General features: G+C 39.9%; 1 long non-coding RNA gene across 4 annotated transcripts; it reads left to right on the top strand.

Annotated features, from left to right (window-relative positions):
- The first annotated feature begins 12585 nt into the window (after window positions 1-12585).
- Window positions 12586-15701, top strand: LOC133718666 (uncharacterized). Of its 4 annotated transcripts, XR_009850482.1 has the most exons (9): window positions 12586-12680; window positions 12758-12820; window positions 12947-13030; window positions 13629-13686; window positions 13803-13932; window positions 14037-14347; window positions 14805-14960; window positions 15057-15206; window positions 15507-15701. It is a non-coding gene; the product is annotated as an uncharacterized LOC133718666 (long non-coding RNA). The 4 variants fall into 4 exon arrangements; XR_009850485.1 differs by having other exon boundaries at window positions 13833-14347; XR_009850481.1 differs by having other exon boundaries at window positions 13803-14347.
- Window positions 15702-26423: the final 10722 nt, after the last annotated feature.

Below are 26423 nucleotides of genomic sequence, written 5' to 3'. Positions count from 1 at the left end.
GAAGTTAGGACCGTCAGATGGACTTGTAGTTTTGATATGATGATCTTATGACTGTCCCAGTGACTTTGTGTGGTCATGGGCGAAGATCCGACCGTTGGATCTTCGTATAAATGCAAAACAGTGATTAGCGAGGCGATTCGTGAGAATCCGTCCGTCGGATTTTCGTATAAATTTGTGGAGATGTTTGTAAGGACGATTCAGGAAGATCCAACCGTTGGATCTTCGTGATAATTTTGGAGGATGATCCTGAGGGCGATCCGTGAGGATCCGACCGTTGGATCATCGTATAATTTCGATCCGACCGTTGGATCATCATTAATTTAGAATCCGACCGTTGGATTGTTGTATTTGTGTGGTTTTTGAATAAATTGCTAAGTTAAGATCGTGTTGGATTAGGTGATTGACGGATCGATTTGGCGGACAATTTGTGAAATTGTTGTTGAGCTGTTAAGAAGATGCAGCTGGATTAGAGGTGAGTAAAATCGCACATGGTTCCTTCATGAACCGAAATTTAGTGATTTATATTGAATTATAAAGGTGTGGAAAATTGTTTTAAGAAAATAAAGATTTGTTTTGAAATAATATGAACTTGATCGACTACGGTTCATAGGGCTACTACTCACAGGTAAGGAAAATGAATTTAAGTATAAAAATGAATTTCTTGTTTTTATTGCATGTGAACTATAGATGGTATTAGTAGTCACTCTTGTGTAGGTGATTACGTATATATATATATATATATATATATATTTACGTGAAATATATATTGAAAGTTATGACATTGTGTGATGTATTGAGTTGTTCGTGATAAAGAGTAGTTGAGTAAAGTGCGATAGTTGAAATGTGTAGACAAATTATATGTTAGTGTCAAGTGTTCTCATCGTGTGTCAATGATGGTGCCAAGTATTCTCATCGTGTGTCGATGATTGTGGCAAGTGTTCTCATTGTGTGTCGATGAAAGTGCCCAGTATTTTCATCGTGTGTCGATGATTGTGGCAAGTGTTCTCATCGTGTGTCGATGAAAGTGCCAAGTATTTTCATCGTGTGTCGATGATTGTGGCAAGTGTTTTCATCGTGCGTCGATGATAGTGGCAGGTGTCTTCATCGTGTGTCGATGATTATGACACGTATTATCGTAAGATTGAACCTTGGCCAAGGTGACAGGTTACGATTCAGTTAGAGCTCTAGTCTGTCTGCCATCATACTGTTTGAGGGATAACCTCAAGTTTTTATGTGTCTTTGAGTATGACATGCTGCGTGGAGGGGTTTTTATAACTATCATATACCCTTGAGTATATATTGGAAAGGGAAAGTTTAGTTGTTTGGATGGTCATGGTGAGATGTGAGTTGATTGATGTTTGAAGTGACGTTGTGCACTTCAATTTTTATACTAAGAATCACTTAAATTGATTTGTTCTTTAAAGTCGTGCAATTCCTTGTTTACTCATACGGGCTGTCAAAAGCTTACCGGGTTTGTGTTGTTGCAATCCCGGTACACTATTCAAATTGTGTAGCGGGTAATCCTACAGGTCAAGAGAATCAGGACGGAGATCGAGCTGCGTAGAGTAGCTGCAATTGTGTCAATCTGAATTGCTTTGTGAGCCGGTGAGGTGTGTTATGCTCATTTAGAGCTTTACAATATTTGTCACGCCCCGAATTTTGAATAATAAATTCAAATCCGAAACCTGAATAATTACAATTACAAAAAACCAAATCTCGAAACTTCGAGTTCATTATTACAATTCACTCTCACAATATATTATAAAGCTCAAATGAGCATAACACACCTCACAACTTACAATTGTTGTAAAACTCTAACAATTGCTCTAACCGCACGATCACCATCCTGGTTCTCCTGTCCTGTAGGATTACCCGCTACACAATTTGAATAGTGTACCGGGAGTTGCAACAACACAAAACCCGGTAAGCTTTTTACAGCCAGTATGAGTAAACAAGAAAGAACTGTTGATTTATTAGATTTCAAGACTACCACAAACCCACGTTACTTTCTCACTCTCATATATATATATAGACACTTATGAGTTACTCTCAATTTAGCTCATAAGATCACTCACTCTCATATATATATATAGACACTTATGAGTTACTCTCAATTTAGCTCATAAGATCACTCACTCTCATATATATATATAGACACTTATGAGTTACTCTCAAATTCGCTCATAAGATTTCCCAACATTTGGTAGACAGACTCATATATATATATAGACCCTTATGAGTTACTCTCAATTTCCCTCATAAGGTTACCATATATATATTGACACTTATGAGTTACTCTCAATTTCACTCATAAGTTCACTCCACATTTGGCAGACAGACTAGAGCTCTAACTGAACGTAACCACTCGTCCGGCCACAGACGTGATTACGATTTAATACTATTAATAACCACCAGCCCGGTACGAGAGCGTGATTCACTAATAGATGCCATGGTCACCTCGTGACCTAGTGATCTCCACAGATCACAACAATTTATTGTTCCTCAACAATAAAACTCAACACCTCTCACAATATATTGTTTCTCAACAATAAACTCAATATCTCTCACAATATATTGTTTCTCAACAATAACTCAACACAACTCCAACAATACATATTATTTCACGTAATAATATATATACAGACATTCACACAGGAATGTCTAGTAACACCAACAATAGTTCATATGATTGCAACAAAATAAAGCAATTAATTGTATTGGGTTCGTAATATGAACCACGTGAGGTTTACTCACCTCGATAATCCCGCTGCGTCTTCAATTCAGCTCAAAATACGATCCACAATCGTCCACCAACTCAAACCGTCAATCACCTAGTCCAATAATGATCTTGACTTAGCCAACAACTCAAATATGTAATTAAACGACGATCCAACGCTCAGATTCAAATTAAACGATGATCCAACGGTCGGATCTGAATTTAATGATGATCCAACGGTCGGATCCTCACGGATCGCCTTTAGGATCATCCTCCAAAATTATCACGAAGATCCAACGGTCAGATCTTCCTGAATCGCCTTTACTAACATCTCCACAAAATTATATGAAAATCCGACGGTCAGATTCTCACGAATCGCCTTCCGAATCACTATTTCTCAATTATACGAAGATCCAACGGTCGGATCTTCGCCCGTGACCTCACAAGGTCACCGGGACAGTCATACGATCAACATATCCAAAATTGAAGCAAAACCGATGGTCAGATCTTCACAGATCGTAACCCGAAGATAAACGTAAAAACGTTAAATAGTAACGTCAAAACGTAAATCCACTATTTATCAACTTTTTCTAACATGACCATGTTATATATCAAAACGCTCGTATGGATGCATAGATCATCGCCTAGATAATGAAAACTCGAAATATGGTCTGATGCGCCGCCACAAACGGTGGTCAGTGGGCGGTCAACGCGGCGGTCAACGCCGGTCAACCACCTCAGATGGCAAAGTGACCAACTACAAACTGGTTCAAAATGAAAGGGTGGTCGACTTTCATACCTGGAGCTAAGCCTGGTTCGGCCTAGATCGTCCTAGATCAAGCGTTGAAGTTGGATTAATCTCGTGCGTCTGATCAGATTCCAGATTGAATCAGGGACGTCGAAATCTTCAACTCGTGATCTTTCACTCCACACTCCAAATCGTCAAGCAAGGAGGATATGAGGATGATCAGGGGAAGGAGGAGATCACGAAAATGGGGAGGATCGGCCCGTGCAACGCCGGCGTCGATGAGATCCGGTCGGGTCGGTTACTTCGCCTGGGGTCGCTTCGATCCAGGTTTGGGGGCAACGGCGGTGCAAGAAAGTGGCACCAGGCGACTGGGCGGCTTGCGGTGATCACAAGGAGGGCCGGGTCGTGGCCGGAGGACGCCGGAGGCCGGAGATGGGTCCGGGTCGGGTCAGTCGAATAGTTCCGGGTCTGAGGGTTTTCGATCGAGAGAGAGAGAGAACCGGAGGGACTATTTAGCAAAAAGGGAAAAGTTTCGTCCTTAATGAAAGAATTTGGAAAATTTCTCTATTTATAGAAAAAACCCAATTTTAAAATATTCATAACTTAATCATACGAACTCCGAATATTGCGTTCCACATGTCCACGAACTCGTATCGACGAGCTCTACAACTTTCATGAAGGAAGTTTTCCCAAATTTTGAACGTATAAAAAGTCAACTTTGTTGACCCCCTAAAAACGTTCGTTTTCGAAAATAAAATCGTTCGAACTAATTCCACGACTTCTCCAAGCTTCGTACTCGCTCCTACTATCGTGAAATCATTTCTAAAAATCCACGGAATTTAATTTGGATTTTTTCGGGTATTACAATCTACCCTCCTTAAAGAAATTTCGTCCCGAAATTTGAGCGTAAGTCAATTCCTCTCGATTAAGGTTGACCTAACCATAGAATCTCCATCTTTTCCAAATCTGTAGTAATCTACAGAGCCTCAACCCTTTGTATAAAAATACATTCCTATGGCCACTAAATCCTTTCATCACAAACGTAAACGCACAACACAACTGTTCAACATCAATCCACATCAATTACACAAAATCATCACATGGATCATCTCATAGATCCTCACATAGATCTTCACATAGATCATCACATAGATCTTCACATAGATCATCACTCTGTGCTGGCATACAAGCACAGTAAACACTCTCACAAAGTGTTTCGCTACTCAATTAGCATCACGGTAAATCTCCATAGTAAAACTTAAGCATGCACCACTCTTCACAACCATAGAGATGCATCACTCAAAACAAATCATCCCCAAAAGCACGCCAATTAAGTATGTCACCCAATGATGATGACTTGGGCTTGCTCAATCCTTGGGCTAAGCACTAGGGCTGGCCAATTGGGCCTGAAGAAATCGGACCATCCACATTTCGAACCGGCCCAAACCACTTTGGGTTTAACATTTGGGCCTACTATTCGGGCCGAACAATTGGGCTTACTATTTGGACCTACCAATCGGCCCACCAACTTCCAGCTCGGCTACGGTATGAAATTGTACATACCGTATATACGTATACATACCGTACAGATCGTGTATACGTATGCATACCGTACAACTGTATATACGTATGCATACTGTACAGACCGTATATACGTATGTATACCGTACATACCGTATATACATCCGTATATCAAGCATATACGAGACCCAAAAATATTTGTAAGAGGTAGGGTTCGAACTCCCGACCTCAAACACGAAGGTTTTGCTCCCAACCACTGAAGCAAGAGCTGCCTTCATTAATATATGCTCACGTGTTATATTTATTATGTCATAAGTGACATAAATAAAATAACGGGGAAGGCAAGGTTCGAAACCTCAACCTGCCGCACGAAACCTTTGCCCCCCAACCACTGGAGCACAAGCTGTGCTTAATATAATGTGTACAAATTTTATACTTATTATGTCATAAACGAACATAATAAAAATAAACGAGAGGCGAGGTTCGAACCTCAGACCTCTTGTACACGAACTGTACACTCAACCACTCGAGCACGGCTGCTCACGTTATTATCCATACCAATCCTTTTATTTAAACCAACTGTTTCAACTGTTTCAACAATTCGGCCCAACTCATCCAAAACTGTTTCAGAAACTCGGCCCATCATGTCCAAAACTGTTTCTGAAACTCGGCCCATCAGGCCTCCACCCACAGCTACAGTGATGCCTTGATCCGAGACAGGCCCAAGTACGGCCCACTTGTGTCACGGCTTATCCCTTCCGTGATTTACGGCAGTCAAATCTGCTTTCGGCTAAAGCTGTCTGCCACAGCATCTCGAGGTTCGGCCTGTCCCCTTACACGCTCTCCACGCGCCAACAACTTTTCCGGGTTTTCGGATGACTTTAATCCAACGCGTGGATTCAAATTCTGAGATCGTTCATCCAACGGTGGAGATCTGCTCACCTTGTTCTATAAATAGGTGCATTCTGGGGAAAAACTGTTCACTCCAAAAGAAAAGAAATTTTCTTCCGAGCTCAAGCCTTTCTCTCTCAACTCTTCAGCCTTTCTCTTCTCAAATCCTTTCTTCATCAATTTCAATCCTTCTCTTCTGATCTTCTCTCCCATCTAGCTGATTCAATCCCATCTTTCCTCTGAACTTTCAGATCTTCAATCTTTTCCTCCAAATCTTCAATCCTTCTTTCTCAGATCTTTTCTTCCATTTGAAGATTCGATCTCATCTTTCCTCTGAGAATCTCAGATCTCCAATCACCAGTTCAACAACTCCAATCCTTCTAACAAAATCTCCCTCAAACACTAAACCATGTATTCCTCGATTTCCACATCCTCTCACCCCATGACCCAAGTGCCACGAACTCTGCAACTAATGGAGCTCCAAACCCCGCAACAAATGGAACCACAACAACAGCAACCAACAGAGGAGGGAGGAAACACCCAAGCAGCTGGAAGTAGTGCCAACATGGATTTCTGGCGAAGCCGTACCAGGTGGATTCCTACTCCAGAACAAATAAGAATCCTCAAGGATCTTTACTATGTCAAGGGATTTAAGTGCCCAACTACAGAGCAGATTCACGAGATCTGTCTCCAGCTGAACCAGTATGGGTATGTTGAGGGTAAGAACATTTACTTTTGGTTCCAGAACGTCAGGGCTCGAGAGAAGCAGATGAATAGGTGTAATCAGGCTGCTCCAGTGCCCATGAGAACTAGTTCTCTTGGTACTGGTAGATCCATTGATCTCAATTTTGGGTCCACTGGTTCTACTGGTGCTAGTGGATCCATCGACATCAATTTTGGGCCAGCTGGTGGATCCATTGACATCAATTTTGGGTCCACTAGTTCTACTGATGATGGTAGATCCATTGATCTCAACTTTGGTTCCACCTATTCTACTGGTAATGAAGGATTTCTTGATTTAAATTTTGTTTCATATTCTTCCTCACACTTCAACACTAATACCAGTCCAACTCTTTTGGCACAACAGGAGGACAAACATCCCTGCAACAACGAGGAGGAGATCACCAGGAGGTTCAAACTCTTCCTCTGTTCCCCGTGCACGGCGAGGACGTCTTTGGTAACCTGAAGACTACTTCCGAGGAAGGTAGTGCACATGATTACTATTTCGGTGGCTCAGGCGGTTACAACCGTGGATCTCCAGTTTCTCTTGAGCTCAGCCTCAACCCATCCGGAGCTGCTGACTAGGCTTAGTACAGCATAGTCCTCGTTTTCCTTTTTCTTTTTTTTTTTTTCTTTTTTTTTTTTGTAATATAAACTCAATAAGATGGTGTGCATGTTTTCTTTCCTGTTTGTTTAACCAACAACAACACCAAGGATCGAACCTTGGTCACCCAATACTATTTTCAAAACCATAAACAACTCTACTGCACACATCTTTCATAATGATGCAATAAAAACAATCACTCAAAAAAAATCCAACAATCAATTAAGTCGCATCGAGGTCTAGCTAGTATCCTCTGAGTCAAACCAAACACAACAATTTCATCGATAGGATTAGGGATTTATAAAGCTAAACACATCCTGAGTTAGCTAGGAAAAACCCACGTTTTTAGAGTTACTCTTACAACTCTTATAGAATCTCGATAATTCCATCTATCAATTGCTTCAACAAAAACTCACCACAATTCAATCCCTAACATTTAGCGATTCAGAAATCGAATCAAACTCCATATCACATAGTAATTCACTTGAACCACTATGGATACCTAACAAAGTCACTAAAATCAATATCTGAAATTGCGTTTAACTATATCACCTAAAATCAATCACCAAAGGCAAACCCTTGCCTGACTCTAACATGTCCTCCATGCTTCTTCCTGCACCATACATAGGCCTCAAAATTCAATTTCATTCACTTGAACAAAACTATATTCACAAGTCTGCTATAGACATCAGGGAAAAACCCATACTTTTACTCATAACTTTTCCTTCTAAAAGTTCATCACGTAGTGTATATAAAATCACCACACAACCTTCTTAGTCTACACTAAGAATTCAATCTCACACAAGGTCAGCATAATTGCCTCAGAGTCACTTTAATCACGTATCACATGTCAATTACCAAAACTCCACTAAGACGTCTCTTTATAAAACAAGATATCTAATCCTTGATACGTACACCTCATCTAAACATCTGTACGTCCAACTTAAGAAGACAAAATTTATAACAATTCATACTCGTATCCACACTAGGTACGTGCATAGGTCCACACCATGTCTTCAACCAAACACTTCAACAATCAAAAGAACCTCATTTCCATAAAACAATCCTCGTTGACTTAACAGAGTTGAATCAAGAGGTTCCTATTCCTCAAGGATTGTAACTCGCGGCCACTGAACTTATTCCAATACGAACCTACAAGACAACTGTAAGGTTCTAAGTACAACCCCTTCGAATCTCCATCACCTAAGGAGTATAGTATGCTTGGCTAAGACATGTATAACACTTAAAACACAGTATAAGTCAAATACAAATTCATATTAACCAAGTCAATACTATAGGGAAGGTATTCACGTTCCCTAAACGACCTAGCGGCCTAAACAACTCCCAACACTCACGCATACCCAATGACTTAGCCAATACCGAAGAGCACACGATGGGGATCCGCTGCAGACGGGCCATCACTCGGAAGGTATTGACACATCACCAAATATGCACCTTACGCTCTGATACCAAACTGTCACGCCCCGAATTTTGAATAATAAATTCAAATCCGAAACCTGAATAATTACAATTACAAAAAACCAAATCTCGAAACTTCGAGTTCATTATTACAATTCACTCTCACAATATATTATAAAGCTCAAATGAGCATAACACACCTCACAACTTACAATTGTTGTAAAACTCTAACAATTGCTCTAACCGCACGATCACCATCCTGGTTCTCCTGTCCTGTAGGATTACCCGCTACACAATTTGAATAGTGTACCGGGAGTTGCAACAACACAAAACCCGGTAAGCTTTTTACAGCCAGTATGAGTAAACAAGAAAGAACTGTTGATTTATTAGATTTCAAGACTACCACAAACCCACGTTACTTTCTCACTCTCATATATATATATAGACACTTATGAGTTACTCTCAATTTAGCTCATAAGATCACTCACTCTCATATATATATATAGACACTTATGAGTTACTCTCAATTTAGCTCATAAGATCACTCACTCTCATATATATATATAGACACTTATGAGTTACTCTCAAATTCGCTCATAAGATTTCCCAACATTTGGTAGACAGACTCATATATATATATAGACCCTTATGAGTTACTCTCAATTTCCCTCATAAGGTTACCATATATATATTGACACTTATGAGTTACTCTCAATTTCACTCATAAGTTCACTCCACATTTGGCAGACAGACTAGAGCTCTAACTGAACGTAACCACTCGTCCGGCCACAGACGTGATTACGATTTAATACTATTAATAACCACCAGCCCGGTACGAGAGCGTGATTCACTAATAGATGCCATGGTCACCTCGTGACCTAGTGATCTCCACAGATCACAACAATTTATTGTTCCTCAACAATAAAACTCAACACCTCTCACAATATATTGTTTCTCAACAATAAACTCAATATCTCTCACAATATATTGTTTCTCAACAATAACTCAACACAACTCCAACAATACATATTATTTCACGTAATAATATATATACAGACATTCACACAGGAATGTCTAGTAACACCAACAATAGTTCATATGATTGCAACAAAATAAAGCAATTAATTGTATTGGGTTCGTAATATGAACCACGTGAGGTTTACTCACCTCGATAATCCCGCTGCGTCTTCAATTCAGCTCAAAATACGATCCACAATCGTCCACCAACTCAAACCGTCAATCACCTAGTCCAATAATGATCTTGACTTAGCCAACAACTCAAATATGTAATTAAACGACGATCCAACGCTCAGATTCAAATTAAACGATGATCCAACGGTCGGATCTGAATTTAATGATGATCCAACGGTCGGATCCTCACGGATCGCCTTTAGGATCATCCTCCAAAATTATCACGAAGATCCAACGGTCAGATCTTCCTGAATCGCCTTTACTAACATCTCCACAAAATTATATGAAAATCCGACGGTCAGATTCTCACGAATCGCCTTCCGAATCACTATTTCTCAATTATACGAAGATCCAACGGTCGGATCTTCGCCCGTGACCTCACAAGGTCACCGGGACAGTCATACGATCAACATATCCAAAATTGAAGCAAAACCGATGGTCAGATCTTCACAGATCGTAACCCGAAGATAAACGTAAAAACGTTAAATAGTAACGTCAAAACGTAAATCCACTATTTATCAACTTTTTCTAACATGACCATGTTATATATCAAAACGCTCGTATGGATGCATAGATCATCGCCTAGATAATGAAAACTCGAAATATGGTCTGATGCGCCGCCACAAACGGTGGTCAGTGGGCGGTCAACGCGGCGGTCAACGCCGGTCAACCACCTCAGATGGCAAAGTGACCAACTACAAACTGGTTCAAAATGAAAGGGTGGTCGACTTTCATACCTGGAGCTAAGCCTGGTTCGGCCTAGATCGTCCTAGATCAAGCGTTGAAGTTGGATTAATCTCGTGCGTCTGATCAGATTCCAGATTGAATCAGGGACGTCGAAATCTTCAACTCGTGATCTTTCACTCCACACTCCAAATCGTCAAGCAAGGAGGATATGAGGATGATCAGGGGAAGGAGGAGATCACGAAAATGGGGAGGATCGGCCCGTGCAACGCCGGCGTCGATGAGATCCGGTCGGGTCGGTTACTTCGCCTGGGGTCGCTTCGATCCAGGTTTGGGGGCAACGGCGGTGCAAGAAAGTGGCACCAGGCGACTGGGCGGCTTGTGGCGATCACAAGAAGGGCCGGGTCGTGGCCGGAGGACGCCGGAGGCCGGAGATGGGTCCGGGTCGGGTCAGTCGAATAGTTCCGGGTCTGAGGGTTTTCGATCGAGAGAGAGAGAGAACCGGAGGGACTATTTAGCAAAAAGGGAAAAGTTTCGTCCTTAATGAAAGAATTTGGAAAATTTCTCTATTTATAGAAAAAACCCAATTTTAAAATATTCATAACTTAATCATACGAACTCCGAATATTGCGTTCCACATGTCCACGAACTCGTATCGACGAGCTCTACAACTTTCATGAAGGAAGTTTTCCCAAATTTTGAACGTATAAAAAGTCAACTTTGTTGACCCCTTAAAAACGTTCGTTTTCGAAAATAAAATCGTTCGAACTAATTCCACGACTTCTCCAAGCTTCGTACTCGCTCCTACTATCGTGAAATCATTTCTAAAAATCCACGGAATTTAATTTGGATTTTTTCGGGTATTACAATATTTCTTGTGAGAGTGAATTGTAATAATTAACTCGAAGTTTACAGATTTGGAAATTTTGTGTAAGTGGTGGAGTTGTTTCTGAGAAAAGAATTCAGAACGTTTATTTGTCTAAGTTGTTTAATTCATGTTTCGGATTTTGAATTTATCATTCAAAATTCGGGGCGTGACAGATTTTCTCAGCATACCTTGAACTATCTTGGAGATTTGGCTGCTTATGGTTTGAAATTTGGTCATAGATTATAATGGATTTCTGTACAGAAGCAATTTTATTTTTATTAAATTTTGTGTCAACTTTCTGTGCATCCATTGTTCACTAGGATTGGACATTTCATATTGACTTTGTTGAAGGAATTGTTATGTTTTGATCATAGAAATTTGGCATGCTTCGTTTTATGTGTTAACTTTATAAAAATAGATAGATTTGTAGCTGTTCGTTTTCCTGGAAAAGTTTTCATTGTTCCAGCTACTTATAATTGTTATAAAGTTAACTGGCAACAATTATATCGTTTTATATTGTTTTCAGACATTCATACATATAGACAGAAAGAGATAGGGGTTTAGGCTTATATAAAATGCTCAAATGCGAGTGTGTAGCTATTACTTAGGGGTTATCAATGAAAAACTATTTCTTGAACTCATGTGGAATAGTTGTTCTTACAATGAATTGGACACGGATGAGTTTTCTTCGTTGCCTGACTGAATTGAATTGTGTTGTTGTGATATTGACATTCTTTGTTGTAAATCATAGCCACTTTTGTTTTTAATTTTAGTCAGAAAATTGAGTTTTTATAATGTGAGAAATTTGAATTAATATTATAAATATTATCATAAGCTCGCAGATAGAACATTACGGTTAATTTAATGTATTGGTGTCACTGAATCAGTTTATGATTTGTGATTGTTGTGAATAAGTTTTTTGAATTATTCTCAATGACTGTTGTTATTCCTGCTGTTGTGACCGATTAGATTTCTATCCTTTTATTTTCTGATTGTGGATTGATTGTTTTATGTGCTATGTTTATAAATGCTGGAGTTTTTGCTTAGTCACTCCTTCTGTTTGCATTCATTATTTTCTTTTTTATAGTGTTACAGTTGGTTTCATTGTTTGACCTCTTTTTGTGATGGATTCCATAACTTAATTTTATTTCTTTTGGTTGTTTAGAAACTGTAGGTTCGAAAATGAAATATACTAAGTTTGCATTTTACAGAGCTATAGTTATGTCAAATTTTTTGATCACTTTTTATTTTATTATTTTTTTCTCTGTAGATTTTGGGAACAGCGCCCTGTCAGATTTTCTAATTGCTTCAGATTCAGGTATAGATGTTAAAAGAATGTGGATTCATTTATGCTTGGTTATTGAAATTGATGATCATACTATTTCTTGCGAACAGAGTGAACATAAAGAAATGTCATTTTATTTGCTGGGTTATTTTTGGTTCTCTCAGTATATGTGAGTAAGTACCTTCTTATTCCTGCTCAATTGTCTTTCCAGTACTCCAACAAGCTTCTGCTGCAATTTTTGCACAACTTCTATGTTTTTATAACCAATTTCTGTATTAATGTTTTTATTAATTTTGCAGTTCCTCCTGAACAACTTACCTCAATTACCGATGATGCTGGGTATCACTAAATATGTTTTTACTTCAACTCTCAACTATGAAACGGTATTGTGATTGATGTATAAAAGCTATCATAGCATCATTTCACTAATACATCCCATCAGCCAAATTTTAATGAGTTTGCTTGAGTTGATTGTTAGAGAACCAGCAGATTGAAATATAGAACCAAAGTAGTTTAATGATTATTTTTCCTTCTCTCTCCATACATTTACCTTTACTGCAATCTGAGATTAATGGCATGCATAACTTTATTCAAGAAAATATATGTTAGTAGTACTGCTATAACTATTGATGATTATTATTACTTTGAGTTTCTCATTGCAAACCCTTCTTTTTATATTAAATACCAGTTTATCACTATTTCCTCAAATATTTGGTAGACTCTATATCCCAAATAGACCAGTGCAAAAAAGTAATGTTCTTTCTCATTCCTTTTCAGTTATGTGTTGATGGTTCACAGCTTACACCCTAAATTAAAAGTTGTTAGCTATTTTGTACTCAGTAAGTGAATAACCTAAATTAACCATCATATCTTGCTTATTTTGAAACTTACTCAGACTTTCAATGACACTATTTTTAAAAGTTTTAGGCTCAGCTTTCCAGGTCAGTATATTTCTGACATTTGTTGTTTGCTTTTGTACAGTATGCTGAAGGTTTTTAATCGAGCTGAGGCGTTTGACGACCATACCTCCAATACTAAGGTACATTAAGTTCATTCCTTGGTAAGTAATTCTGCGGTTCTTCAAAATTGAAACCCGAATTTCCCAACTGATTGAATTTTGATTTATTTGTTATTTTCTGATGATTGATCAAGTAGTTTGATTATGGTGGTTCTTCTTCTTCCAAGGCTTTTCCGAACCCAAAGCATTCTTGATTATGATCTGTATACTTACAAATTCGGAACAATATTGGGCTGCGATCCAAGACCCAGAGGGATGTCATTAAAGGTATACACTCTCAATTTGTTTATATGTTGTGAATTGAAGTACTCTCAGTATAAACATATTGTTCTGTTTGATCTGTTTCAATGTGAATATCAATGTTTCCATAGAAAGATCAGTTCTCGATGATCAGAGCGCCTGCGGATAGAGGTAGTAAAGGCAAGAGTCTGGGCGACAAGGTTGCTGTCATCAAGAGGTGCTCCAGCTGCGGCAAGAGCATCAACAACCGTCTTGATTTGCTACAGATAGTCGGTGATGGAGAGGCTACCCTTTTGAATGGTCTGAATCTGTTGGTTCATAGGATCTGGTCAAGGCAGCAAGTTTGCGCTCGAGAGTGAGCCAAAGAGAGCTTGCAGAGGTAGAGCCAACTGCGAAAGGGACGAAGAACTCAGAGAGAGAAGCAATCGGCCAAATTCGACAGGTACAATCTTTCTTGACCCATTTAATGTAGGCTGGATTGAGATTGTTGTTGATGAACTGGGGTGGGCAGGGTTCAGATCCATCCACCATGCCGTACATCTCATTGTTCTGGAGTACTATGGTAGTGATATCCTTCCAAAGAAGATAGTTTTCTTCTTTACACATATAAACATATTGTCAGTATAAACATATTGTTCTGTTTGATCTGTATCAATGTGAATATCAATGTACACAGTGTGTAATGCCGTTGTCTATATGAAATTTTATGCTTTGGTATTAGACAGGTTAAATTCTCATACAATTTCCGTAAGGGTCTTCAGTATTTGTTTCTCATGTTGATCTTTCTGATGTTTCTGAGTTTAATCTTGATAGGAGAACTGTTGCTATTTATTGACATTGTTACATTTTGATTAGCTCACCTTAAAATAACTTAATGATATGAATACCCTTCCTAGCAGCTAAAGTCTGGTATGTCATGGTTTGAGATCGAGAATTTCCTTTCTAAGGACTTATTCCTGGATCGGTAGCAGCATTGATCTTATTGCACGTTTTCAAGGCTACTTCCAATGGAGCAGTTCATCAAAATTGTAAAATTTCAATACTCATTCTGCAAGGTTTTAATAACATTCATCTAAGTATTTCCTAATGATTCAGCTTTTTGAGATTTCATTTCTGTCTTCTTAATTTCACCCTGCATCTGAATTTTCCAGGATACTAAGAAAGGATACTTTATCCTTTTACAAGGAAGGCTCCAATTCAGTTTCTGCTTTCAAGCTTGAGACGTGTTGCTCTCTAACGTTAGCTCTCATCGAAACTTTCCACAATTCACATGGAATATTGCAGCTTGGGCAGACAACGATGTTAGTAGTACCTCCATTATTGATCTATCATGTACTATTTTTTTAATCTATTTAGCAGTCTTGATAAAAAAAAAAATCTGTAGTTCAATTTTTCAAGTGTAATGCAGGTATTAGAATATACTGAGTAAATTGATCACAGTAGGCTTAGTTGATGATAAACTGCCTAGAATATTATTTATCGGTAATAAAAATACCCGCAGCAAAGCGCGGGCTGTCTATCTAGTAAATATACATTTACAGTTCATCATACTCTTCTGATTCACATTTTCTACAAGTCTAATTCTCTGGTTGATTATCCAGGTTTGACTAATCTGTGAATGTCAAGCAGCTTGAGAACATATTGTGATCCATGTCAACTTCCACTATCGGATAGCCTATCCGCAGCAAAGCGCGGGCACGCTTTCTAGTTTTCTTTTGTTCTTTGGTTGATGATAAGTGTTGTTCAATTGATCAAACATGTTTATCAGCTATATATGTATTTGAATCTGGTATTCATGTTTTGGTGCATTTTGTATAAAATTTATTATTTGGCTTCTTCTGCTCCAAAGATAAAAATCTGGTATGCAAAATTGCATGCCAGGTTTTTTTTTATCAATGATATGCACTTTGCGACGGCATTGTTGCCGTCGCCAAAGACCTGACAGCAAAATTGTAGATGGCGTAGCCATTGCTCTTTGCGACGGCATAAATACCGTCGCCAAAATTCATGCGACAGCGTAATTGCCGTCGCAAATAGCAATGGCGACGCCACCAACGACATCGGCGACATTGCCGTCGCCTAGCCGTCGCCGTTGGTCTTTTGCGACGGCAATTTGGCTTTCGGCGACGGCATTGCGCCGTGGCAAATTGAATTTTTTTTTGTAGTGAGGTGTGTGGAAATGTGTTCCTTGTGGAATTCTATGAGTTCTTGATGCTTCTTGCATATGTGGTAATTGTTGGTTGTTTCTTTGAGTTAAAAAGAAGTGAAATTTAATGAAATCAACCCTCCTTTCTTGTTTACTCATACGAGCTTTAAAGATTGCTTTAAAGCTTACCGGGTTTTGTGTTGTTGCAATCCCGGTACACTATTCAAACTGTGTAGCGGGTACTACTACAGGTCAGGAGAATCAGGAAGGTGATCGAGCTGCGTAGAGTAGCTGCAAGTGTGTTATTCTGATTTTCTATTGTGAGGTTTGTTATGCTCATTTAGAGCTTTACAATTTTACTTGTGAGAGTGAATTTGTAATAATAAACTCGAGGTCTTCGAGACTTTATATTTGAGTGGCCAGTGGTGTGTTTGTTCTGAGAAAAAAATTCAGAACGTTTATTTGATTTAGTTGTTAAATTCATGTTTCGGATTTGGATCCTTTATTCAAAATTCGGGGCGTGACAGTTTGGTATCAGAGCGTAAGGTACATATTTGGTGATAATCAGTACTCCCCGAGTGATGGCCCGTCTGCAGCGGATCCCCATCATATACTCTTCGGTACTGGTATAATCATTGGGTATGTCTTAGTATGGGGTCTAGACAGCGTGTATGTCTGTAGGACGGTAGAGTTGTCTTCTAAGTTCGTATTAGAATAAGTTTAGTTTCCGCAGGTTGTAATCTTCGAGGAATGGAAACCTCCTGATTTAACTCTAATGAGTCGGTGAGGATTGTTTATGGAAATGAGTTTCTTTTGTACGTAGAAGTGTTTGGTTGAAGGCATGATGTTGACCTATGCATGTACCCAGGTTGGATACGAGTATAAATTGATAGAGATTTTTCCTTCTTAAGTTGGATATACAGATGTTTTTGGATGGGATGTACGTATCAAGGATTAAATATCTTGTTTTGTAATGAGATGTCCTTGTGGAGTTTGTTAGTAGGGTTGAGGTTAGGGAAGAAATTATTGTGGTTACTTCTTCCTTGTGCTTGTAAGTTGTTAAGCAGGGTTTAAGGTGCGAGACAAGAATTTTATTTTGTGCTCGATGGTTAGAGATGAGAGACCATTGTTTTGGGTTGTCGTTGAGTACTATAATTCCTTCAGAATCAGGATTGTTGGTAGAATTGGAATTAGTAGTAGTTTTGGTGATTCGGAATTTGAATTGAGTTCGCGAGATGTGTCTTATATACATGGTTGATGTTGCTTGCATCATTTTGGAACGATACGTTACGATTCACAAGGAAAACTGGATTTGAAATTTATTCATTTGAACACCATGGGTTGATGACCTGACCGTGACTTGTGAATATAGTTTTGTTCAAGTGAATGAAATTGAATTTTGTGGCCTTTGTGTGGTGAACTAGTTTTCTTAAGTTTTGGATCATAGTATGGAGATGGACTGCAGTGAATTTGAAGTTGTTGTGTGTTTTAAGTTTAAGTAGGCGGGACACTTAAAGTTTTGCAATGGAGTTGATTTTGGTGTAATTAATTGGGAGAGTTAGAATCAGTTCTTGTGAAGGATGTTGGATGAGAGTGTGTGCCTTTGGTGATTGATTTTAGGTGATATAGTTAAACGCAATTTCTGATATTGATTTTAGTGACTTTGTTAGGTATCCATAGTGGTTCAAGTGAATTACTATGTGATATGGAGTTTGATTCGATTTCTGAATCGCTAAATGTTAGGGATTGAATTGTGGTGAGTTTTTGTTGAAGCAATTGATAGATGGAATTATCGAGATTCTATAAGAGTTCTAAGAGTAACTCTAAAGACGTGGGTTTTTCCTAGCTAACTCAGGATGTGTTTAGCTTTATAAATCCCTAATCCTATCGATGAAATTGTTTGTGTTTGGTTTGACTCAGAGGATACTAGCTAGACCTCTATGCGACTTAATTGATTGTTGGATTCTTTTTGAGTGATTGTTTTTATTGCATCATTATGAAAGATGTGTGCAGTAGAGTTGTTTATGGTTTTGAAAATAGTATTGGGTGACCAAGGTTCAATCCTTGGTGTTGTTGTTGGTTAAACAAAAAAAAGAAAAGAAAACATGCACACCATCTTATTGATTTATTATTACAAAAAGGAAATTGGAACTACGCTATACTAAGCCTAATCAGTAGCTCCGGATGGGTTGAGGCTGAGCTCAAGAGAAACTGGAGATCCACGGTTGTAACCGCCTGAGCCACCGAAATAGTAATCATATGCGCTACCTTCCTCGGAAGTAGTCTTCGGGTTACCATAGACGTCCTCGCCGTGCACGGGGAACAGAGGAAGAGTTTCAAACTCCTGGCGAACTCCTCCTCGTTGTTCCATGGAAGATTGTCCTCCTGTTGTGCCAAAAGAGTTGTACTGGTATTAGTATTGAAGGGTGAGGAAGATTATGAAACAAAATTTAAGTAAATAAATCCTTCATTACCAGTAGAAGTAGTGGAACCAAAATTGAGATCAATGGATCCACCAGCACCAGTAGAACTAGTGGACCCAAAATTGATGTCAATGGATCCACCAGCTGGCCCAAAATTGATGTCGATGGATCCACCAGCACCAGTAGAACCAGTGGACCCAAAATTGAGATCAATGGATCCACCAGTACCAGGAGAACTAGTTCCCATGGGCACTTGAGCAGCCTGATTGCACCTCTTCATCTGCTTCTCTCGAGCCCTGACGTTCTGGAACCAAAAGTAAATGTTCTTGCCCTCAACCTGTCCATACTGGTTCAGCTGGAGACAGATCTCGTGAATGTGCTCTGTAGTTGGGCACTTAACTCCCCTGTCGTAGTAAAGATCCTTGAGGATTCTTATTTGATCTGGAGTAGGAATCCACCTGGTACGGCTTCGCCAGAAATCCGTGTTGGCACTACTCCCGGCTGCTTGGTTGTTTCCTCCATCCTCGATTTGTTGCTGGGTTTGTAGCTCCATTAGTTGCAGAGTTCGTGGTTCCATGGTGATGAGTTGCGAGGAAGTGTAAATTGAAGAACGAAGTTGTTGAGTGTTTGTGGGAGATTGACCTTAGAAGGATTAAGGTCGATGAAGGGGTGTTGGAGATCTGAAAGTTCAGAGGAAAGAAGAGATCGAATCTTCAAATGGAAGAAAAGATCTGAGAAAGAAGGATATATTGAAGATTTGGAGGAAAAGATTGAAGATCTGCGAGTGAAAAACTGGGGATTTGAGAAGAGAAAGGCTGAAGAGTTGAGAGAGAAAGGCTTGAGCTCGGAAGAAAATTTCTTTTCCTTTGGAGTGAACAGTCGCGTCTCCAGAATGCACCTATTTATAGAACAAGGTGAGCAGATCTCCACCGTTGGATGAACGATCTCAGAATTTGAATCCACGCGTTGGATTAAAGTCGCCCCGAAACCCGGAAAAGCTGTTGGCGCGTGTTGAGCGTGTAAGGGGACAGGCCGAATCTCGAGGCGCTGTGGCAGACAGCTTTAGCCGAAAGTGATTCTGATTGCCTTAAATCACGGAAGGGATAAGCCGTGGCAGGTGAGCCGTACGTGGGCTTGTCTCGGATCAAGGCCCTCACTGTAGTTGTGGGTGGAGGCCCAATGGGCTGAACTTCTGAAATAGTTTTGGGTGAAATCATTGGGCCAAATTTCTGAATAGTTTTGGGATGAAATTCATGGGCCGGATTTCTGCAACAGTTTTGGGTGTTTTGGGCCGGATTGTTGAAACAATTTGAAACAGCTTGGTTTAAATAAAAGGAATGGTATAGTTATCATCGAGAGCAGCTTGTGCTCGAGTGGTTGAGAGCGAGATTCATGTGCAAGAGGTCTGAGGTTCGAACCTCGCCTCTTGTTTATTTTTATTATGTTCGTTTATGACATAATAAGTATAACATTTGTACACATTATATTAAGCACAGCTTGTGCTCCAGTGGTTGGGGGGCAAAGCCTTTGTGCAGCAGGTTAAGGTTTCGAACCTTGCCACCCCTTTTATTTTATTTATGTCGCTTATGACATAATAAATATAACACGTGAGCATATATTATTGGAAGCAGCTCTTGCTTCAGTGGTTGGGAGCAAAACTTTTGTGTTCGAGGTCAGGAGTTCGACCCTTGCCTCTTACATTTATTTTTGGATCTTGTATACGCTCAGTATACGGACGTATTTTTATACATAGAACCGTAGCTTTGTATATTTCAACGGTATGGTATCTGTAGATTTCTACAGTATTGGTAAAGTTGGAGATAGTATAGTCAAGCGTGGTAGTTGAAGTAAGAATTGTGGTGATCAAGTTGATGCTTGGTTAGTGTTCTGAAAACTTTAATCGGGAGAAATGGACTCACGATTAAATTTCGGGACAAAATTTCTTTAAGGAGGGTAGATTGTAATACCCCGAAAATTCAAGTTAATTTCCGATGACATTTTGGAAATGATTTTGTGGTCATGGGAGAAAGTACGAAGCTCGGAGGAGTGGTGGAATTAGTTCAAACAAGTTTTATTCGAAAACGAACGTTATTTAGGGGCTCTCGAAAGTTGACTTTTTATACGTTCAAAATTTGGGAAAACTTCCTTCGTGAAAGTTATAGAGCGCGTCGATACGAGTTCGTGGACATGTGGAATGCTAGAATCGGAGTTCGTATGAAAAAGTTATGGGCTTCGGAAAAACCTTCCAATTTGGTATAAAGCTTCAATTTTTGGAAATTTCCAAAAATAAAAAAAATCAGTTTCCAATTTTGGAAACCGGAGTCTCCCTCCCTCTCTCGGCCGGAAATCGCCTCCAATTTCTCCGGGTGATTTCTCCCTCAGGCGAGCTTTTGACGTGAAACAAAGCCCAGATCAGTTCGCCTCCTCCCCAAGAGTGGACTGGTGGTCTCCCTTCCTCCCCAAACGGCGGCTACGCGGCGGAGGACCTCGAAACCGATTTGAGTTCGATTTTGAGTCAACGCCGATATCTTGAGTTTCCGACCACCTTTCTTTGTGATCCTTGGCTTGATGAACTCGCCTTGAGTTTCTGAACCAGTCTCCAGAAGGAATAGGAGCGAGTGGTGGACGTTTTCACGCTGATCGGAGCTCACGCCGGATTCTGGAAAAATTCCGGCCACCGTGACTGAGTTTGGTAATTTTCGACCTCTTCTTGACGTTTTCTGTTAGCAAGCCTTTAGAGTTTTTTGTTAAGCATGATAAGATGAAGAGGAGCAGCCCGGCCCCGACACCATTGGTGGTGGTCGGCGGCGGCTCTGCCACTAACTCCGGCGGCCCTTTCCGGCCACCTCCGGGGATCAAAAATATGGTTTCTGTACATTTTCAGATTCTATATTTCAATACGATCATTTTGATATATTATACGCAATTTTTGGATATCGTATGATGAAGTTATGAATTTTTAAGTTTCGATCGATTTCGATCGTTAGATTTGTGATATGTGAAGTTAGGACCGTCAGATGGACTTGTAGTTTTGATATGTTGATCTTATGACTGTCCCAGTGGCTTTGTGTGGTCATGGGCGAAGATCCGACCGTTGGATCTTCGTATAAATGCAAAACAGTGATTAGGGAGGCGATTCGTGAGAATCCGTCCGTCGGATTTTCGTATAAATTTGTGAAGATGTTAGTAAGGACGATTCAGGAAGATCCGACCGTTGGATCTTCGTGATGATTTTTGGAGGGTGATCCTAAAGGCGATCCGTGAGGATCCGACCGTTGGATCATCATTTAATTTCGATCCGACCGTTGGATTGTCGTTGAGTATGTTTTTGAGTTATTGGCTAAAATAAGGTCATGTGTGATTAGGTGATTGACGGTCTCCCTTGGGTGAACGATTTCGGTGTGTATTGTGTTGAATTGAAGACGCAGCGGGAATATCGAGGTGAGTAAACCTCACATGGTTCTTATTACGAACCAAAATTACCTTACTTAAATCGTAATGGATTGAAAATGTTTGACGAAAATGAATATTTGTTTTAAAATACATGGGCTCGATCTTCTACGATCCATAGGTAGGTAAAAGGTATTTTAAACTATAAAAGTGAATTTCTCGGTTTTCACTATGTGTGGTTTATAGTTGGTATTAGTGGTCATCCCTGAGCGGATGATTACGTATATATATATTTACGTGGAATATATATATTGGTTGACGTGTGATTGGTGTGTTGATATGATTGAGAATGGATTGGTGATTTTGGAGTTGTATTTTGAGTACATATTTACACAATAATAGTACGTATCATGGAATTATTGATCATATTGTGTGAAAGAATATAGTTGTACTCGATTTTGGATTTAGGGTCGATGTAGTGACCAGTATGAGGGTATAGGATGCTCTAATCAGTGATGATGGACTACAATACGGTTAGAGCTCTAGTCTGTCAGTCACTGTGTTTGTATAAATACGCTTTCGGGGTTTTAAGAAGAAAGATGTGAGTTTAGATCCCGTATTAATCATTGGTGATTTAGAGTTGGTGATTTTAGTGACTGATTTTGGGAGTACCCGTGTGGTGACATGTGGGAGTACCTGTGTGGTGAAATACTCCCCGTGTGGTGATATGTGGGAGTACCTGTGTGGTGAAATACTCCCCGTGTGGTGACATGTGGGAGTACCTGTGTGGTGATATACTCCCCGTGTGGTGATAATTGTAGACCAAAGTGGTGTAATCCAAAGTGGTGAAATAGGTGGTGAGAGAATTGTAGACCAAAGTGGTGTAATCCAAAGTGGTGAAATAGGTGGTGAGAGAATTGTAGACCAAAGTGGTGGAATAGGTGGTGAGAGAATTGTAGACCAAAGTGGTGTAATCCAAAGTGGTGAAATAGGTGGTGAGAGAATTGTAGGGCCAAAGTGGCGATAATGTGGATAGAGGCACTACAAAAAAGAATTGTTTTAGCTTCACCAATTTGCGTCGGCCTTCAATTGCCGTCGCCAATGCCTCCTCTTTTGCGACGGCAAAAACTGAGGGGTCGCGATTGTGCAAAATATTTGCGACGGTAACAACTGCCGTCGCCACTGGGCATGGCAAACTCAATGGTTTACTTCGGCAAGAGTTAGCCGTAGTAAAATACTAAGAGTTTGCGACTGTAAAAGACATGCCGTCGCGTTTCTTCAATTCTTCCCGTGGTATGAAAACCACGACAGTTGCCCTCTGCTCAAAAAGAAAAAAAAACTCTCTCAAAATGGAGGCCGATCTCTTCGTCTCTCTTGTCCTCCCGACCTCTCCGTCATCGCAAATCCCATCTTCCGCCAAATCCCATCTCTCCGTCATCGCAAACTCTCCGCCTCTCCGCGGCTCCGCCCTCTCTCTGCTTCTCGTTTCGATTCAAACCCAGAAATCTCCGCCTCTGGACCCTCTCGACCTCTCCTTTGAAGTTCTTTCGATTCAAACCCAGAACTCTCCGCCTCTGGACCTCTCCTTTGAAGTTCGATTTGAATCAAACCCAGAAAATCTCGTATCAATTCATGTCCTCGTACTCTCTTTTTGGTCAGTGCTGCTGCTCAGATCTTTGTTTGACTCATGAAGATGCTAGTAATACGTTTCTTTTTTCTGGGTTTTTTGTGTTTTTTTGTCCCCTTTATACCAGTTTGATATCCAAAGACTTAATCTTTTTGATTCAATTCTAGATTCAGGATTTGTTTTTCTTGATTCTGCTTGGTGGGTGTTGTGAATTGGAATACCCTTTTGGATTTTTGCTTGAGCACCCGGTTGTTTATGGATTCTCTAATAGTTTTACTAATTTTATGTGCTCTTTTTGATGTTGGTTGTTTTAGGCTGATGGAGAAGGAGAGACGTGAGGAGCTCTCAGATGAGTGAAGCCTCAGCTCTGGGTATGTGCTTTTTTTTTGTTGGTAAAGCTTTCTTTTATTTTTTTTCGTTTCCTGCTTTGTAATGCATCAAAATTTTTGAATTTGTGAGAAAGGTTGTGGATTTTTTAGTTTTATGATAGACCTGTGTTGTGGTTTTCTAAGATATTTGAAGTTTTGAACTTCTGTAGAAGAAGTTGAAGTTGGTTTGTGTCTGTTGCCAAATGTGTGCTTAGGAAAAAGCATGAAATATAGTGAAAGATTCCATTTTTATGAAATTTTAGGAATAATATCCTCGTTAGGTTGATGATAGGTGCATTTGACAGAAACAGAAAGCTATTAGGAACACATGTCATTTTGCATTTAGAGGATGATAAAAACTTTCCAAGCCTGATGCCGAACCCTTCCTACTAACTCCTTGTTGCATTTATCTGCTAATCGAGGGAGGCTTAAACCTGGAGTAATTTTGGAGCAGCTCCTAATGGTCGGTTTGGAGGAAGAGGTCTGTCTTTTTGCAAATTTAGATGATGAAAATGTTATATGTTATATGATGAAAATGTTTTTGTGAACTGTTATATTTATGTTTGATGTTTGTATGTTTTATAACTTTGTTTCTATCTTCTTCTTTTTTGCAGCTATAGGTACTCAACTGAATTTGCAGAATCAACTAATCAAGGCCCCTAATTTTCATGGTGTAAAGTGATTTTGTAATACCCCGAAAAATCTAAATTAAATTCCGTGGATTTTTAGAATTGATTTCACGATAGTGGGAGCGAGTACGAGGCTTGGAGAAGTTGTGGAATTAGTTCGAACGATTAATTTTCGAAAACGAACGTTATTTAGGGGCTCGCGAAAGTTGACTTTTTATACGTTCAAAATGTGGGAAAACTTCCTTCATGAAAGTTGTAGAGCTCGTCGATACGATCGCGGGCATATGCGGAACGCAAAAATCGGAGTTCGTATGAATTAGTTATGATTTTTTGAAAAAGTTTCCAATTTAGTATAAAGCTTCCATTTTCGGAAATTTCCGAAAATAGTTTCAGAATTTACAAAAATAGAAAAAAGCTGCTGCAGCCCTCGTCCCCGCCGGAAATCGCCTCCGATTTTCGTTTGGCCATATCTTCCTCCTCCGGCCACCGATCCTCACCAAACTTCTTCCATTGGCTTCGTATGGTCCTTGCGCACCTGTCTGTGGCAGCCTTGCACGGCGGCACGGCCCCTAGCGGCTGCGGCGGCCCGGTTTCGATTTAAGCTCGATTTTGGTCAACGCCGGTTTTCTCCTAGCTCCGGCCACCAAAACTTCCGATCCTTGGCTCCATGAACTCCCCTCAACCTGCTGATCATCATACTAGGAGGATTGCACCTAGAGTGACCGGTTTCACGTTCGTCGGAGCTCGGTAAGTTTTCAATCCGAAACGAAAATCTTTCGATCGGTATATCTCGAGCTGTAGTGCATCGTTTTGATTGATTCTTGAACCAGTGAGTTCTCCTTGATGTTCTTAACAACTCTCTAGAAGGGATCGAAGCCTGAAATTGAAGTTTTGACGTCGAAATCAAGCCTTACCGGATTCTGCAAATTTCGCCGGATTCTAGAAATTTTCCGGCCACCTCGACTGTTTTAGGTAATTTCAACCACTTCCGATCATTTTCAGCTTACATGATAGTTATGAAAGTTGTTAAGCATGATGAGAGGAAGAGGAGCAGCCCGGCCCCGACACCATTGGCGGTGGTCGGCGGCGGCTCTGCCCTAACTCCGGCGTCCCTTTTCCGGCCACCTCCGGGGGTCAAAAATATAGTTTCTGTGCATTTTTAGATTCTATATTTCAATACGATCATTTCGATATATTATACGCAATTTTTGGATATCGTATGATTAAGTTATGAATTTTTAAGTTTCGATCGATTTCGATCGTTAGATTTGTGATCTGTGAAGTTAGGACCGTCAGATGGACTTGTAGTTTTGATATGATGATCTTATGACTGTCCCAGTGACTTTGTGTGGTCATGGGCGAAGATCCGACCGTTGGATCTTCGTATAAATGCAAAACAGTGATTAGCGAGGCGATTCGTGAGAATCCGTCCGTCGGATTTTCGTATAAATTTGTGGAGATGTTTGTAAGGACGATTCAGGAAGATCCAACCGTTGGATCTTCGTGATAATTTTGGAGGATGATCCTGAGGGCGATCCGTGAGGATCCGACCGTTGGATCATCGTATAATTTCGATCCGACCGTTGGATCATCATTAATTTAGAATCCGACCGTTGGATTGTTGTATTTGTGTGGTTTTTGAATAAATTGCTAAGTTAAGATCGTGTTGGATTAGGTGATTGACGGATCGATTTGGCGGACAATTTGTGAAATTGTTGTTGAGCTGTTAAGAAGATGCAGCTGGATTAGAGGTGAGTAAAATCGCACATGGTTCCTTCATGAACCGAAATTTAGTGATTTATATTGAATTATAAAGGTGTGGAAAATTGTTTTAAGAAAATAAAGATTTGTTTTGAAATAATATGAACTTGATCGACTACGGTTCATAGGGCTACTACTCACAGGTAAGGAAAATGAATTTAAGTATAAAAATGA

Source organism: Rosa rugosa, chromosome 6 (genome assembly GCF_958449725.1).
Source record: "Rosa rugosa chromosome 6, drRosRugo1.1, whole genome shotgun sequence".
Lineage (NCBI taxonomy): Eukaryota > Viridiplantae > Streptophyta > Magnoliopsida > Rosales > Rosaceae > Rosa > Rosa rugosa.
The sequence above is the reverse complement of the archived record's forward strand: the minus strand, read 5'-3'. Positions and strand labels throughout refer to the sequence as shown.